The sequence below is a fragment of the Musca domestica genome, unplaced genomic scaffold, assembly GCF_030504385.1.
Source record: "Musca domestica strain aabys unplaced genomic scaffold, Musca_domestica.polishedcontigs.V.1.1 91, whole genome shotgun sequence".
NCBI classification, from domain to species: Eukaryota; Metazoa; Arthropoda; class Insecta; order Diptera; family Muscidae; genus Musca; species Musca domestica.
In genome coordinates this window covers 448,245-464,100 of record NW_026712439.1, presented here as the reverse complement: position 1 = coordinate 464,100, position 15,856 = coordinate 448,245, and the positions used below count along the sequence as shown (strand labels likewise).

The 15,856-nt window shown below is 36.7% G+C and overlaps 1 protein-coding gene and 1 long non-coding RNA gene across 4 annotated transcripts in view; both read left to right on the top strand.

The window, feature by feature from the left end:
* LOC101892762 (tyrosine-protein kinase transmembrane receptor Ror) overlaps positions 1–15,856 on the top strand; it is a 108,678-nt gene that overhangs the window by 56,280 nt on the left and 36,542 nt on the right. The window lies entirely within an intron of this gene.
* LOC109614155 (uncharacterized) lies at positions 7,416–9,761 on the top strand. The gene is made up of 3 exons (XR_009344254.1): positions 7,416–8,369; positions 8,432–8,518; positions 8,585–9,761. It is a non-coding gene; the product is annotated as an uncharacterized LOC109614155 (long non-coding RNA).

The window sequence follows — 15,856 nt, the reverse complement described above, 5'->3', positions numbered from 1 at the left end:
AGTAAAATTTTATCAACCTACTTCATTTCGTTCGGAAGCTAGAGTGATTTCCACAGACGGATAGACGGACAGACGGACGAACATTGATAAATCGACATAGAATTTTATGCTGATCAAGAATATATATACTTTGTGGGGTCTAAAATGTATATTTCGAGGTGTTACAAACGGAATGAGAAACTTAATATACCCTCCATACTATGGTGGAGGGTATAAAAAGAAACCCTAAATAAAGTATGGGAATATCAAATACTAAAATGTATATTACAGTAAAGATAATTAAAATCAACACAGATCTTACTAAGAGGTCCACACATTAAGTATCTCGTGCGGTGAAAATTGGTATATAATAATTGATAGTATCTACTAGATCTAAATGGAACATTAATTCTAAAAGTTGAGATTAGGAAATCTGAATTTATATTACCAACTAAAATTTTTAGTATCATCACTGAGTTCAACATAATACCTCACCTTTTTATGAGGGTAATCTGATTAATTTTAAAGAAATCACTGTAGATTTCTGAAAGTATTGTTAGTATCCCAAAAAACAAGAGGCGTAAATAACTGTTTTGTTATATATGCATCAGATATTTACAATACCTTAACAATATTTGCCATTTACCATTGTTATTACAAGACAACAACAACAATTGATAAAATATGACTGTCAATGTTACATTGCGACATGAAAGAAGATCTGGAGAAAGACATATTTTAAATTTTAAATGCATACAATTGAAGCTACTCCATTGGAAATGGCTATCTAAATCGCTCTGAATTAAACAAGCTTGTTTCTCAGAATTATGAGTTACAAATAACTTAACATCATCTGCGTACCTTAACAATCTCCAATAATTTCCAAGGTACTTTCTTGCGGAAAAACCGATGGAACATTTATCGATCTTCATGACACCCTTCATACAAAACTATAACGGAATATTTCCAGCCAATTCGGTAGAAAAAGGGAATAAAATGGACTACGACAAGCTTAAAAAGGAAGTCAACAACAAATTACTTAATTACCACTCCAGAGAGGAATTCTCACGCATAATCATAAAAAATTATAGATAACAAAGATATTACCCATAAGAATATGAATGTGAAACAAATAGCAAACTATAAACATACAACCAAATATATAAAAATCAAAAACATAAACAATAAATATATATGAAAGTCAGCGACATCCCCACCAACGTGAATTGGCCCGATTCACCATTCAACCAGCTTGGAGAAGGGGCGCTTCAAACCCCCACCCGATGTAGCAACGTCAGCTTGTCAGATCACACCATCTTTGCCTTTGTATACCTCTTGCACTCGACCTCTTCTCCATTCACTTCCATTATCATTTAGCTCTTCTCGTCAGTGTAGGCAAGTATTCGGCTATCCACTTTTTCCAAAAGTGGTCACGAAGCTGTCTTGAGATACGCCATTGCTTCTTGGGTACTGAAGACTGAGGCTGAACTACAATTTTTCCGGCTGGAGTTTTTGGCAAATTAGGATGACCCAGCAGATCGAATGTATGGCTCTAATGGTCAAACAAGTAAATAAAGCCGGCCACCGTTTTTCATGACGTCGATCAATGGCGACTGAGATTGAACCAAAATAATCTATCCCTGTAGTTTATAGATTTTGACGATGATGTAGCTCTTCACTGCAATTTGTAATGTTTTACATGGAATTTTCATTTTCAAATGTGGAGGAAATAAAAAAAAAACATATAAAATCTTATTTAGTGATTCAAAGATTCAAACATTACATTTAATTTGACCATTGTAAATAGTTCTACCTATTCTAGCATTGTGTAATGAAAATGGAAATTTTCTTGGCAGATCTGTCACAAGTTCTATTTCAGGATTTATCATCAATGTACATTCATCTTTTAGTAGGCATAAACCTTCAAACACATCTGAAATTGTTTTAATAATGTCTTCTTAATTTAATGTAATTACAATTCTAACAAAATTCATTATCTTTGCTAGATTTTTGAAATTTGATTCTAGAAAGTGATTTAAGAAATTGTTTTTTTTAGAGATACTTCGTTGTTTTTATATACTTGTTAGAAAAAAATCTTTGTGGTAAAAAAATATAGAGACCAAGGGTAATGAGTAGGGAGACTCGCTCCAAATCTAAAAGTAGAAAAAGAGATAGGCCAATTTTATTTGACTTGAATAGGACCATAAACATCTTGGAAGAAAAACGGCAGAAAACCCAAAATCTAGAAAAAATGGCAGAAGAAAACCAGCGCGGCGAGGGACAAATTATGGATTTTTCTCAAACCATTAATTCGAGAGCCCCGATGTCGAATCCCTTAGGTCCTTCATATCTTCAGGGGGCTGGAGAGGGGTCTGAGACCCAGAGAACTGTTCATAATCCTGAACAGATTAAGGTCTTAGAAACATCCATTAAAAGGGTTCAGTCCGAGATGGGTGATATAAGAAAGACACTTGGGGACTTGACATCCGCAATGGACCAACTTTTGAGAAAACAGGGTGGAAATGTCAGCAACACACCTCAACGTGAGTCCAATGGAATGCTAAACCATGGGGGAATCACAGCGCTCCCGTCTACGGACACTCGTCCAGAAAGGCAGCCAGATGAGACAAGACCCAAAGAGGTGTCCGTAGCACCAACATCGTCTAGTTCAAATAATGGCGGAACAAATGGTTCACACACTAGGACGGTAACCATGGGGACTGGAAAAGAGTTTAGTATAGTTCGACTTAATAAATTGGGTCTTACGTTTGATGGAGGTTCCAACAGTTTAGGAGTTGAAGAGTTCGTTTACCGATTGGAATATTATCAGAAGCAATATAACATACCATGGTCGGAAGTCATAAGAGACTTTCCTCTTATATTGTCCGGTAGAGCGGAGTCTTGGTATTGGCTACTACAACAGACGCATGGAATCCATAGCTGGGACCATCTTAAATATAGTATTTTGAGCCAATACCAATCGTCTAAGTCAAATTTTGAAATCCTCACAGAACTTGCCCAAAGGAAACAGCAAATCAACGAATCGGTAGACAATTTTTTTCATGCAATGGGTCAAGTTCGAGCCAAATTGGTGCAACCTATCTCGGAATTTGACATGATGAAAATTCTGAAGAAAAACGTTAAAGACAGTATAGGAAGAATTGTATATCCGATTCAAGTGTCATCAGTTGAACAGCTAAGAGTGGAGTGTAATGAGGCCGAGAGGAACTTTTTAAGGCGGGAAAACCGACCTACATTACCAATGGCTCGGCAGCTAAAACACGTTAATGAGATCTCCGAAGATGTGGATGTTAGGTTTTCGGATGAACAAGAGGAGGGTGAATTGAAAGAATTGGCTGCTATGCAGTACAACAGGCAAGTAAAACCCCAACTAACCTGTTGGAATTGCAGGAAATTAGGACATTCTTTCCGCGATTGTGAGGAAGCGACTAGGGCATTATTCTGTTATAAGTGCGGCAACCCTGGAACTACAACCCCCAGATGTAAAATGTGCCAGCAGGGAAATGGGAACAAGGGCGGGGATCAGGAAGGGAGACCCCGTCCGAATTAGACATCCCTGTGGTAAAACGTTTCAGCCTAGAAAAAGTAAAAAGTAGCAGTAATATTATTCCGGGTATGAGACACTATTTATCGGTGAATGAGCGAAAAGAAAATTATGTCAAAGTGAGACAAAAGATATTTGGATGTCTAGAGACACAAAAGTCAGATAAAAAAATTCCGAAAGTACGGGAAAAATTTATTTCGAAACGAAAAAATTATCAAATTATTAGTGAAGCCATTAGCAGGGCTAGAACCCAACATGACCCCAGACCTTTTGCGGAAATCTATATAGAAGGTCATAAATTAAAGGGCCTGCTGGACACCGGTGCTTCAGTAAGCTTACTGGGAAAGGGCTGTAGGGAACTAATAGAAAGTTTAGACTGCGACTTAAAACCGATATTCTCTAATATAAAAACCGCCACAGGAAGTCAACACAGATTGATTGGAAAAATTACCCTGGATATAAGTTATAATAACGTTAAAAAAGAAATGGAATTTTACTTGTGTCCCGACCTGGAGCAGGAATTGTATTTAGGGGTAGATTTTTGGAGATTGTATAATTTAGCCCCCCAAGTAATACCAGTGGAGGAGATGAAAATAGAACAGTTCCAAAAAGATATCGACGGAGATATTTATAAATTAAACCCTCACGAATTGTCCAAAGAACAACAAGAACAGTTGGACAAGGTAATCAGGGGATCCGATACCTTTGAGGAAAGAAGGCTTGGTAAGACTAGCCTGGAGAAGCATTCGATAAAGCTCGTCGAGGGTGCTGAACCGGTCAAAGACAGGTATTATCCGATCTCTCCGGCGGTACAGGCCATTGTCTATCAGGAAGTAGACAATATGCTACGTCTAAATGTGATAGAGGAAAGCAATAGTCCATGGAGTAATAGGACCACAGTCGTGAGGAAACCCGGAAAGAACAGGTTCTGCTTGGATGCCCGTAAATTGAATAAACTAACAGTAAAGGATGCATACCCGCTCCAGAACATAGACGGCATTCTGAGTAGAATCGATGAAACCCATTATATAAGCAGTGTCGATTTGAAATACGCCTTCTGGCAAATCGAACTAGATGACACGAGTAAAACCTACACAGCGTTTACAGTCCCAGGTCGCCCTTTATACCAATTTAGGGTAATGCCTTTCGGGCTTTGCAATGCGGCTCAACGCTTGTGTAGGCTTATGGATAAAGTTATACCATCACATCTAAAAGAAAATGTGTTCATTTATCTAGATGATCTGCTTATAATATCAGGGGAGTTTGAAGATCATTTGAAATTACTAAAAGAGGTTGCAGAATGTCTCAAGAGGGCGAATCTGACGATTGGGTTAAACAAGTCCCAGTTCTGTTTCAGGGAACTTAGATACCTGGGTTTCATTGTAGGAGATGGAAAATTGAAAACCGACCCCGACAAAGTAAAGGCTATAAAAAACATTAAGGTTCCGAAAAGTGCCAGAGAAGTAAGAAGTTTCTTGGGGACCGCTGGTTGGTATAGACGTTTCATTAGAAACTTTGCCACAATTTCCGATCCCCTCACAGACACTTTGAAAAAGGGTAAGAAATTTGAGATGAATGATGCTGCGGTGCAGGCTTTTGAAAACCTTAAAAAAGCCTTAACATCCGCCCCGGTCCTTCGACATGCTAATTTTGATAGGCATTTCTACATTCAATGTGATGCGTCCGAATATGGCATAGGGGCGGTGTTATATCAAATAATTATAGGAATGAAGAACATCCAATAGCTTTTTATTCCCAAAAGTTAAATGCCTGTCAACGCAATTATAGCGTGACAGAGAAGGAGTGTCTGGCGGCAGTTATGGCGATTAAAAAGTTCCGACCATATGTCGAGCTAATGCCATTTACCGTAATAACTGACCATGCCTCACTAAAATGGCTGATGGGCTTGAAAGACTTGACTGGAAGGTTAGCTAGGTGGTCGTTACAATTACAAGCCTTCGATTTTAACATAGAACATCGAAAAGGAACTGAGAACCTGGTTGCCGATATGCTCTCCAGAGCACCAACGCTCGATGTTAATGAGATTACTCCTGAAGAAATGTTAAACTTTGAGACTACGGAGTTCGAAAGTGAAGAGTACAGGGAATTAATCAAAAATATAGATGAAAATAAAAACAAGTTACCCGATCTGAAAATAGAAAATGGGTACGTGTATAAGAAAGTATTTCCGGGTCAAGATGAGAATGAGGAAGTCCGATGGAAGCTATGGATTCCCTCAGGCCTTACTCATGAAATAATCAAAAATGCTCATGACATAACTACGGCGGCACATGGGGGTATGGTAAAAACTCTAGAACGAGTTCGAAGATTTTACTATTGGCCCCGAATGACCGTGCAAGTGAAGCAATATGTAATAAATTGCCAATTATGCAAAGAATCAAAACCTAGTAACCAACACATGATGCCGAGTATGAGAAAGGAGGTGATCACTGATAGACCTTTTCAAAAACTATATGTGGACTTCCTCGGGAAGTATCCTAGGTCGAAAAGAGGGAATGCTTATATATTTATCGTTGTGGATCACTTCACCAAATTTATATTTCTTAAAGCCATGCAAGAGGCCACTGCAAGAAATGTAGCAAAATTCCTCGTCGAGGAAATTTTTCACAAATTCGGCGTACCTGAGGTCATCCACAGCGATAATGGGGCGCAGTTTGCATCCCAGACCTTTAAGGACCTAATCGAAGGTTATCAAATCAGCCACATAGAAACAGCAGTGTATTCACCCCAATCCAACGCTTCCGAACGTGTCAACCAATCGGTAATAAATGCCATTAGGACTTACCTTGATAAGGATCATAGGGATCGGGACATGTATTTGACAGAAATAGAGTGTGCCCTCAGAAATTCGATACATTCCTCAACAGGTGTAACTCCCTATTTCGCACTTTTTGGTTTTCATCTGTTTTCCAGTGGGAAAGACTACAAGTTAGCCCGAAAATTGATGTCACTGACTGATCATGAACTAAAGGCAATGAATAGACCGGGAAAACTCGAAATTTTAAGGGAAACAATTAAGGAAAATTTACACAATGCATTTGAGAAGAGTTCGGAAAGATACAACAAAAGAGCGCGAGTGATAAAGTTTCGACCAGGACAGGAAGTGTACCGAAGAAACAATGTATTGTCGGATTTTTCAAAAAACATAAATGCAAAATTCTGTAAAAAGTTCATAAAATGTCGGATCGTCAAGCCCGTAGGTCAAAACATGTACGAATTGGAGGATTTGCAAGGGAAAAGTATTGGAGTTTATCACGTAAAGGACATAAAATATTAATGCAATATGGACAATTCTGTGATATGATAAGTGCAATATTAGAAGTAAGAATAGGCTTAATATATGTTGTACTTGTCCATATCCATAAATATGTATCTATATGCAGTATTATTTTATACCTGTGATACATTACCGATGAAGTTCCTGGGTGTAACATGTATATTTTTTGTCCCTGTATAATAGGTTATCCCCCTGTGTGTGGATAAATTTGTATACCTTAATCTAGCTAAGTGATGATCTCAACGACTTACCTGGGACCAAAACTTCTTCCTATCTCACAGATGTTGCACAAAAATCCCAACAGAAGTCCTGAAATGAATTCCAAAAAGTAAAATTCTAATAGTGAGAGATTGAAACATGTATACTTCCCTAATGTCTAGTAAAGCTGTAGAGCCCGGCTAGAAACTCAGGGCGTGAGAGTTGCCCACGTTGGAATTACGGATCTACATCATAACATAGCTTTATCCGCACACCAGTCCTGTCTTTATTCAACGCCAGCCCTGGAGTTTTGTTGCGGAACCACAAAATTCTAAGTCCCAAGCAAAAAAAAAAAATTTTGCGTGGAGGGTACTTAGGAGAGGCATATGTTTGCATCGTGGAAGCCTCTAACCACCTTAAAATTTAGCCCAGTTTTAGTTTTTTTTTTGGGTGTTGTGTGTATATTCATGAAAAAGGCACTTGCTGAGGGTAACCTTCAAATGACGACAATGGTTAGCCATGCCTGTAAAACAGACACTTGATGCGGGTAACCTTTAATTGTGGTCAGGGTTAGCCATGCCATTAATTTAGTAAAGGAAATGCTGACCATTTAATGGGAGGATTCTGCAGGGGGATACTTTAAAAAAAACCCAGCACTTTATTCACGCGTTGCGATGTAGAAGCCATCAACCTCTGTCGGCAGAACAATTTACGTTCCTAAAGAAATGAAGAATTGATCTACCAAAAGTTTGTGGGGCTTCCTTCACACAGCAACATGCGGCAAAACCTGAAACGAAAAGAAAAATATATATTAGTAAAAATAGAGATAATATTTGTTTGGACGTAATAGAAGAATGCCGCAGCAGCTCGGTTATGAAAATGCCTTTTGTTCTTTGTTTACATTCTTATATTCGTCATTTGACAGCAGACTATCGCGTTGCCAACGAAATGTTTTGATAGCAATGTATTATCAGCACAATGGCGGAATATGCATTCTTGGGGGAGACCAAATAATTGAAGGCTTTCTGAATAAAGAGAAAAACCTATGCATAAGGGTACCGCCCAGTGAAAGGGACAAATAATAGGGATAAAACAAGGATAACAATAAGGGATAAATCAATATGTCGGTTAATGGAAAGCTGCCATTTTTCTCTCTAAGCTTATAAATAAGTGTTAAAACCAGAGAACGGTGATTTTAAGTATTGGTGCTGAGTGAGAAACTTTAACTTCTCTGTGGGAATAAAGTACAAAGTTTTTGTAAAAATTATAAAGTGAATTTAAATATAATAAAAGCGATATCTGCCGAATATTGATTTGATTAAGATAAAGGTAAAACAAGAAAACAGTGTCTTACGAACGAAGAAGTTGATTTTTTTTATCGTGTAAAATAGGTGACTATCGCAGGGTGTTGTTATGAATAAAGTGGTCAAAGTCCAATTTTATCCTCAGACGCAGTATTGAACCAGCAATCAAGAAAGGTAATGTGCAGGTTTCGGCCTTTAATAAGTATAGAGTAATGGTAAGACATGGTTTGTTTCCTTTAGGCCACCAGAAACCTTGTTTGTTGGACGGAAGTGTCGTAGAGGAAATATAGCCACTAAAATAGATTACCCAAGTAGAAAGCCGGAAAAAAGGTAGGACATTAGTATTGCCAATTACCTTAGGGCGCAGAGCCCACTGCCATCTAGTGGAAACACCCGAGCTGACAAAAACTTTGCAAAAGCTCAGTACCAGAACTTTACCAGAGAATATATAACTTTGTGCCCGAGCGAATTTACGTATAACAGTTATAATTCGCCGAAGTATCTCTGCCACAGTCAGTCCCGTATAAAAAGACTGGCATTTGGTTATGTGACGACTGATTGAGATCAAAATAATCATAACCAGTTAAAATCGTCAAAGAAAATAATTGTCATAAAGTATCTTTAGTTTCTAAGTGTATAACGTATTGTATGATTTATTTATATTTTGCTTTGCATGTTATTTTTGATTTTTTTTTATCCAAATTGACTATTTTTATTTGAGTGTAAATGATAACGTTTCCTTTTTCCTTTTCGGATATACTTTTTTGGAAATACCTAAAATTCCCTCGTCTAGTTTACGTCGTATTTGTTTCACATTAGGAACCACAATTGTGCATCTGGTGATATAGTTGATCCTAAGCCATAGGTTGTCTATAATAGAGCTCTATTAGGAAATCTAGGTTATTGGAGTTTATTGAGCATAGTCCACTGATAAGGACGTAGTTTTGCAAAATATTGTGGGTTCTAATAGACCAGTCGGTCAATCGTTCTGTTTATCAAGATTTGTTTTATTTGGTTCAAAGAACCTTTCGACATTCCTCTGGTCATAGAGAAGATACTATAAAAAAGAAGAACATCAAACTATATTTTATTAATTTTTTTTTGTTCTATATTTTATTGTGTCTCAGTTTTTTTTTTATTAATTTTAAACAGTAATAATTAAGGAAAAAGGATACCTAATCATAAAATTAAATCAACATTTTTTTTAATAAATATAATGTGAATCTGTAGACAATTAGAAATATGATAGTTTAACTGAAAAGGAAAGGAGGGAAAGGATGATGAGGTGAGTGGTGGTACTTCCAGCGGTAATAGGGGTCATCAAGGCAAGATCGGTAGGATGACTATGGTCGGGTGGGCGGATAAGTTTGACTCTGAACCCGGAGTCCGGAGTTTTGATGGGAGAAGTTAAAGTAAATTATCGATAGGAATAGACCAAATCGATTGTGTACGTTCCTGGGCTAGAGATGTCGGGATGGAACCTGCCCCAAGAGAGTCGGCAGAGTTAGTCGGCGATATAGAGGCATCGTTCTGGCTCCGCTTAAAAGGACACGTAACAAGATTCAGACGAATAATATTTTAACAAGATAAGTTTGCAATATAAAATACACAACAATAGACCATTTTTGAGATTTTAAACTTATTTCAACTTCATCAGTTTTCGGCAGGGCTTCACCATTGAATGAAGAAACCTTTGACTTCGTTGGTGGGATTGCTGCTGATTTTGCTGTCTGTCCTCTTTTATTGCAGTTATAACAAATGCTGTTCTCGACTGGACAATTAGTCTTATGTGGGCTTTCCCACATTTGCGACAAAATTTTTTCTTTAATAAGTGTACACTCACAACGCATATGTTGTTTTTTTGTGACAGTTGCGATGCATTCACTGCTTCTTGCAATATCAATAGCCTTTTCAAGTGATAGTTCACCTTCGCTCAATAGTCGTTCTTTTATATGTTGAAAACTAACGGACATTCAACAAATAAATATACCGTTAAACAAACTGTCTCTCAAACTTCCAAATTCACATGATAACAGCGTGTGATGCCGTTTGTTGCATGTAGTGCAATTGTGAATGTTGTTGCATTTAGAAGCTTCATTCCGTGAGATAAACTATTCAAGCAACAGAAGTGTTTCTTACTGTGCTGATTCTTTCAGTAACTGAATTTATGACAAACTCTTAGATGATACATTTGCCGTGAACCAAGCGCACATGATTTAGGCGAGGATGTACGAAGTAACCTTGAGAAATAAGGGGCACTTCGGGCCGTGACAGAATATGATGTATTCGTTGCACCATTCGTAGAAAGGGGACGTTTATCATTGTTTAGAGAATCGATGCCACGCAAGCAGGCCAGAGTTGGGATCCTTTCTGTAAGAAAATGATCCAAATCTTTTCACAAAGACAAAGTAGATTTGTTTTTTATGCTTTGTGTCCAAAGCACCACGCAGTTCTTAGGTAACCTTTGAAGACCCGGGAAAACTAGAATAGGATCCCAGCCTTCAGTCGAAACATCATAATTTGACATGGACGCAAAACACCCGTTTATTCCTCTTTGTAATTTCTTTAACCCTGCATTAGTTTTTTTTTGTCTAAAACTCAAAAGTCAAAGAGGAGCTTAAGTAGGTGGTTCACCAAAATTTGAGGATTGTCTTATGTTGATAACAGTGCACTCCCTGCTAGGTTAAAGTTTTTGTGGGTAACCGTAAACTTGGACACAATTTCGTGGGCATCGCAACTTGTTTTATTATTCAAATGGCATGAAAGCTCTATATCGGTTATGCCGCTGTTGTTTATATAAATGGCAGAAAAATAAGTCCCTGAACGTAGGCCAGGAAAGAAAATCGTCATTGAACACTTCGATGTCACAGGGTGGCAAATTTAACCTGTGACCAGAATTTTCATTTCCACATGATGTGAATGATGAATTGTTGGATGTTTCGGATCGATGCAAAAAATTCGATACGGGGGTTATCGAAACGGGGTTATCTATATGAGATTTAGGTGAAGTTAATGCATCAGGAGACTTTGGCAGAGCCCGTAGTGCACCTAGCTTTCTGTCTATAAACGCTAGAACATTAAAAAACATTTGTAGGCGACATCGTATTTGATGTCGGCGGCTGAAATGTCGTCCTAATTAGAATTTTTATCATCACGGAATTTAACTTTATCTCATAGAGTTCTGACCTCAGCTCCTTGTAATTGTAGGATGTAAACATCAAGATCTTCGTCCCGTTGGGAACTGAAATTGGTATCAAATTTTACCAAAGCATTAGTAGCTCGGATGAATAAATCCAAAGAAGTGAGTGGCATTTTAAATGCGAATCAGAAGCAGAACAAGTGAACAATGTTTATTTGGACACGTAATGTCTTGTTTGAAAAACAAATGCAGCTGTAGAATTCAGAACTGCAGCGAAAATACAAAAAACTTGTTCTTTAATTTGCACGAAAATGCGTAAAATACTTCAATACGACAGGTAATGTCAAGAAAATCAATATTTATTTAATGAAAATACACTGATTGTAAATAATCGTGTAGTACTCGCAGTATCAATTGAGGTTTGACGTGATTAAACCATAAGAAATAAAATATAAATGAAGAAATTGTTCAACATTTTCTCTCAGTTGGTTTAACAATTTCAAAAATTATGTATAATGTATCGTAAAATATACGTAATTTGTGGCAATTATCATAAATGCCGCTTGCCGACAAAATTTTTCAAACAAAAAAGGTTAGGAATCGAAAAACACAAAAATAAATAGAAATCACTAAAAGCCGATCGTAGATTGCTTGAAATATATGGTGCACTCACTGTAACAAATGTTAAACATAAAACAATTTTCTCGAAATAACTCGCAGTAAAAAATAGTAATGTTTGTATTAAACGTTATTTAATAATATATTACTATGCATATATATTTAAGTATATATACCGAAAGTAGGGTGTATTGTATCGGAGACACAAGCTATATTTGTTATTGGTTGATGTTCGAAGAAATAGACACAAAATTTAATTAAAAATTACACTTTCAATTTGTCAACAAATAAAATGTAGATAAATTATCGTGAACCCACCTACTGTATGCGATTAGCTATTGTTTATCAGTAAGTGTCACTATTGTAATTTACACGAATATGTAAACAAAGAGGAACCGACAGTCAGCAGTGATGACAAAAAATATTCTTTTATATTGTTGTGTTTTACTAACTTACAAGAATATGAAAACACAACAATAACGTACGTTAAAAGCAGTAGTGTAAACAATATAAAAAATGTGCAGTCGAACATCAACTTCTGTTGACTTTAGACTTTTTCGCTCTCATCGCTTTGCTGTTTTATTTTGAACAACAACAAAAAATCCAAAAAAAAAATTCGCCAAAAACAAACAAACATAAGTGGCTTTTTAATTTTTTATTTCTGAAGTTTTTTGAAGTAAAGATTTAAAAGAATATATAAACTAAATTAAATATGGCGGGAGTTGGAGAACCTCCTCCTCCACATACGACACCTCCTCCTTTGGGGTAACAAAATAAAAGATAAGCCAGTAGAATTGCAAATGAAACAAAAGTATTAAAAAAGAATAATGTAATGGAAACACGGATGAATACAATTACAATTTGCAAAATAAAGATTCCATTTTGTATCTACCGTATCATCCTGGTACTTTCTTTGTATTAGTTTCTTCAGAAACCCGTATCAGCACAAGAAAGAAAATTTGCGAACTACACCTCTTTGTCAAACTTCAGAAAATAAACATCACAGATTATGCCTGCAATAATGTTGGAAACATCCCCTTCAGGTTAACCTTTAATAACGCAGTCTCAGCAAACTCCTCTGCCCAAAATGTAAATTTAAAACAAATAGACCTCAAAGCCTTCATTCCAGAAAAATTAGTGCAACGTTTCTACATCATTAAAAACGTAGCAAAAAGTATTACCGTTATTACGATAAAGCAACAAATTGAAGCCAACAACGACGTAGTGTCAGTTTATCGGTTCTCAAGAAAAACCAAAAACAATACTTTTGAATACACTGAAACCATTAAAATTTGTATCATATACGATGGCTTACCCACTGAAACCACACTAACTCCAGAACTGTGTGTGCCTCTATTAGCCTCTATTTGAATTGTGCCATTTCGTTGCAGGTCAAGGAAAAAATGTCTAAATTGCGGTACAGGGAACAAAAATGTCAGGATTGTCGGTCAACTACTACTTGCAAAGATATATGCAGCTCGCTGCGTTGTATTCTTTGCAGCAGTATTGATCACTTTGCAACGGACTGATAACAATGCCCAAAGTAGAAATCGGAGAGAAACATACGCAGTATAATGGCCCCTTCCAATCTGTCAAGAAAGGAAGTAGTTTAAAAGTATCCGGAAACACAAAATCGTTTTCAAATATTATCAGAAGATAAATATAATACTACATTTCCGCCTTTAATAAAAAACAGTGTTCAAAAAAGAAGTACTCATGATGTAATAAACAGAAGAGTTACATGACCAAAATACAGCGAAATCGCTTCACCTCGAAACCAAACCCGTCACGTCGTGGCCGATCCAGATAACGCCATCCAAATTTTTAACCAAGAAAGTTTCTCTAAAGTAACTGAATTAGACAAAAACTCTTTCAATCTTTGCAAAAGAAATGTCCCATTTGCAGCAAGAAAATCATTTATAAATAAATAACACACCACCATAATTATCACTTTTTTATTTTTTTGATACATTTTTGTAATCTTGAAGGAATGATACATTTTTACTTTCATCAATATTAAATATTTCACTAAGGAAGCCTATAAAACTCGAGTAAGAATTTATCATCCTTTCAAGACTCTTTAAAAGAAACATTGTTTTCAAAAAGGTCTTATTTGAAAGCCCTCTGAACATACTCATATCTCACACTACTAATATAATAAAAAATTGTACTTAAGTTTCAGTTTATTCCCCTTATTCGGCTTAATGCGTCACAATAATAAAACGGGCTTATCAAATTAATATCTCTAGTTAAAAATCAACCAAACACTCTTACTTGACTTTAATGCGAGACATTCTGCATATGGTGATATATTTGTCTCATAACGTGGAAATACTATAAAAGAAATTTTTGACTTTCGATGTTAAAATGATGGTACATTTAAAAAAGCTGTTACTGACTTAAGAGGATCCGTTTTGAACCTATCCTTTACAAATTCTAATTTACCCATACAATGGAAAACCATCAATTCTATGATTGGTAGAAATAAGAAGGTAAAGTCATGTAATCATAGGTTTACATTTTTTTTTTTCAAATTTATATATTTGACAGCATCTCATTGTCGAGATCTATATTCATAAATCTATTGTATGTGCATACAAAATCAGAGAAGGGAACTGTTTTTTATGCATTAAAATTTGACAAGATAAATTACAGAAAATCCACAGCTGGGAATGCTAATATGAAATGAGGTTACCTCTATTTCATTGTACCATAGATTGGTGGGAGCCATCACCTTCCCATAATACTAAATTTGGAGAACATCAAAAGCAAAGGGCAACAATTTTTGGCAAAAAAGCTGTAACTGTTGCCTAACTTTGGAAAACTATCTGTAAACCCAAGTATATCATACACAGACCTCGCCATTAAGGATGGTTTCTCTTTAATCTACAAACACCTAAGGAGAGAATGGAATGAGCATTACAAAAATATTACAACTACAAAAGGCACATACTTTTCCCAATTTTTTTTCTGAACCACCTACTCGCTATTGGTTTTCCGGTACTGTAACGACCCAAATTCCCCTCTTCTTGCTGAGATCTGCCACAGAAATTTATAAAGTGACCAATAGAGAGTAAAAACGCAAGTTGTTTGTGTTTCAAGCAAATATATTTATTTTATTCAGAATTGATGGGGTTTACTTATATATAACAGCTCTTTTGAGAATATATATGTATATATAAAGCCGCAAATTTAGCGGTACAAAGAAAGTCCTTGCTCTGCTGATGCTGGTTATTCTCCTGTATTTGTCGGAGTACCCCCCTCGAGGGGTTGAGTAACGTAGAAACCAAGGGTTTAGACACCTCAAGGGGTTAACGGTGATACCCGAAGGTCTTGAACACCTTAATAAGGCTGATAAGGAAGAACCTCACCTCGAGGGGTTGAATTACGTAGAAACCAAGGGTTTAGACACCTCAAGGGGTTAAACGGTGATACCCGAAGGGCTTGAAAAGGCTTTAAACACCTCAAGGGGGTTAAAAACGACGAAAACCCGAGGGCTGCAACACCTCAAGGGGACTTAAACTAAGAAATCCGAAGTACTTGCACACCTCAAGGAATTAATGACGAAGAACCCAAGGTCTTCCACACCTCAAGTGGTTAAACGATGGAACCCGAGGGCTTTCGACACCTCAAGGTTTGAAATCTAGTTGGAGAACGCGAGTTACCGAGGGCTCTGAACACCTCTTACAGTTTTTTTTTTATCTTGTCACCACTCTGATTGTATTCTTCGCTGTTGTCCTCTTCACAAACTGAAA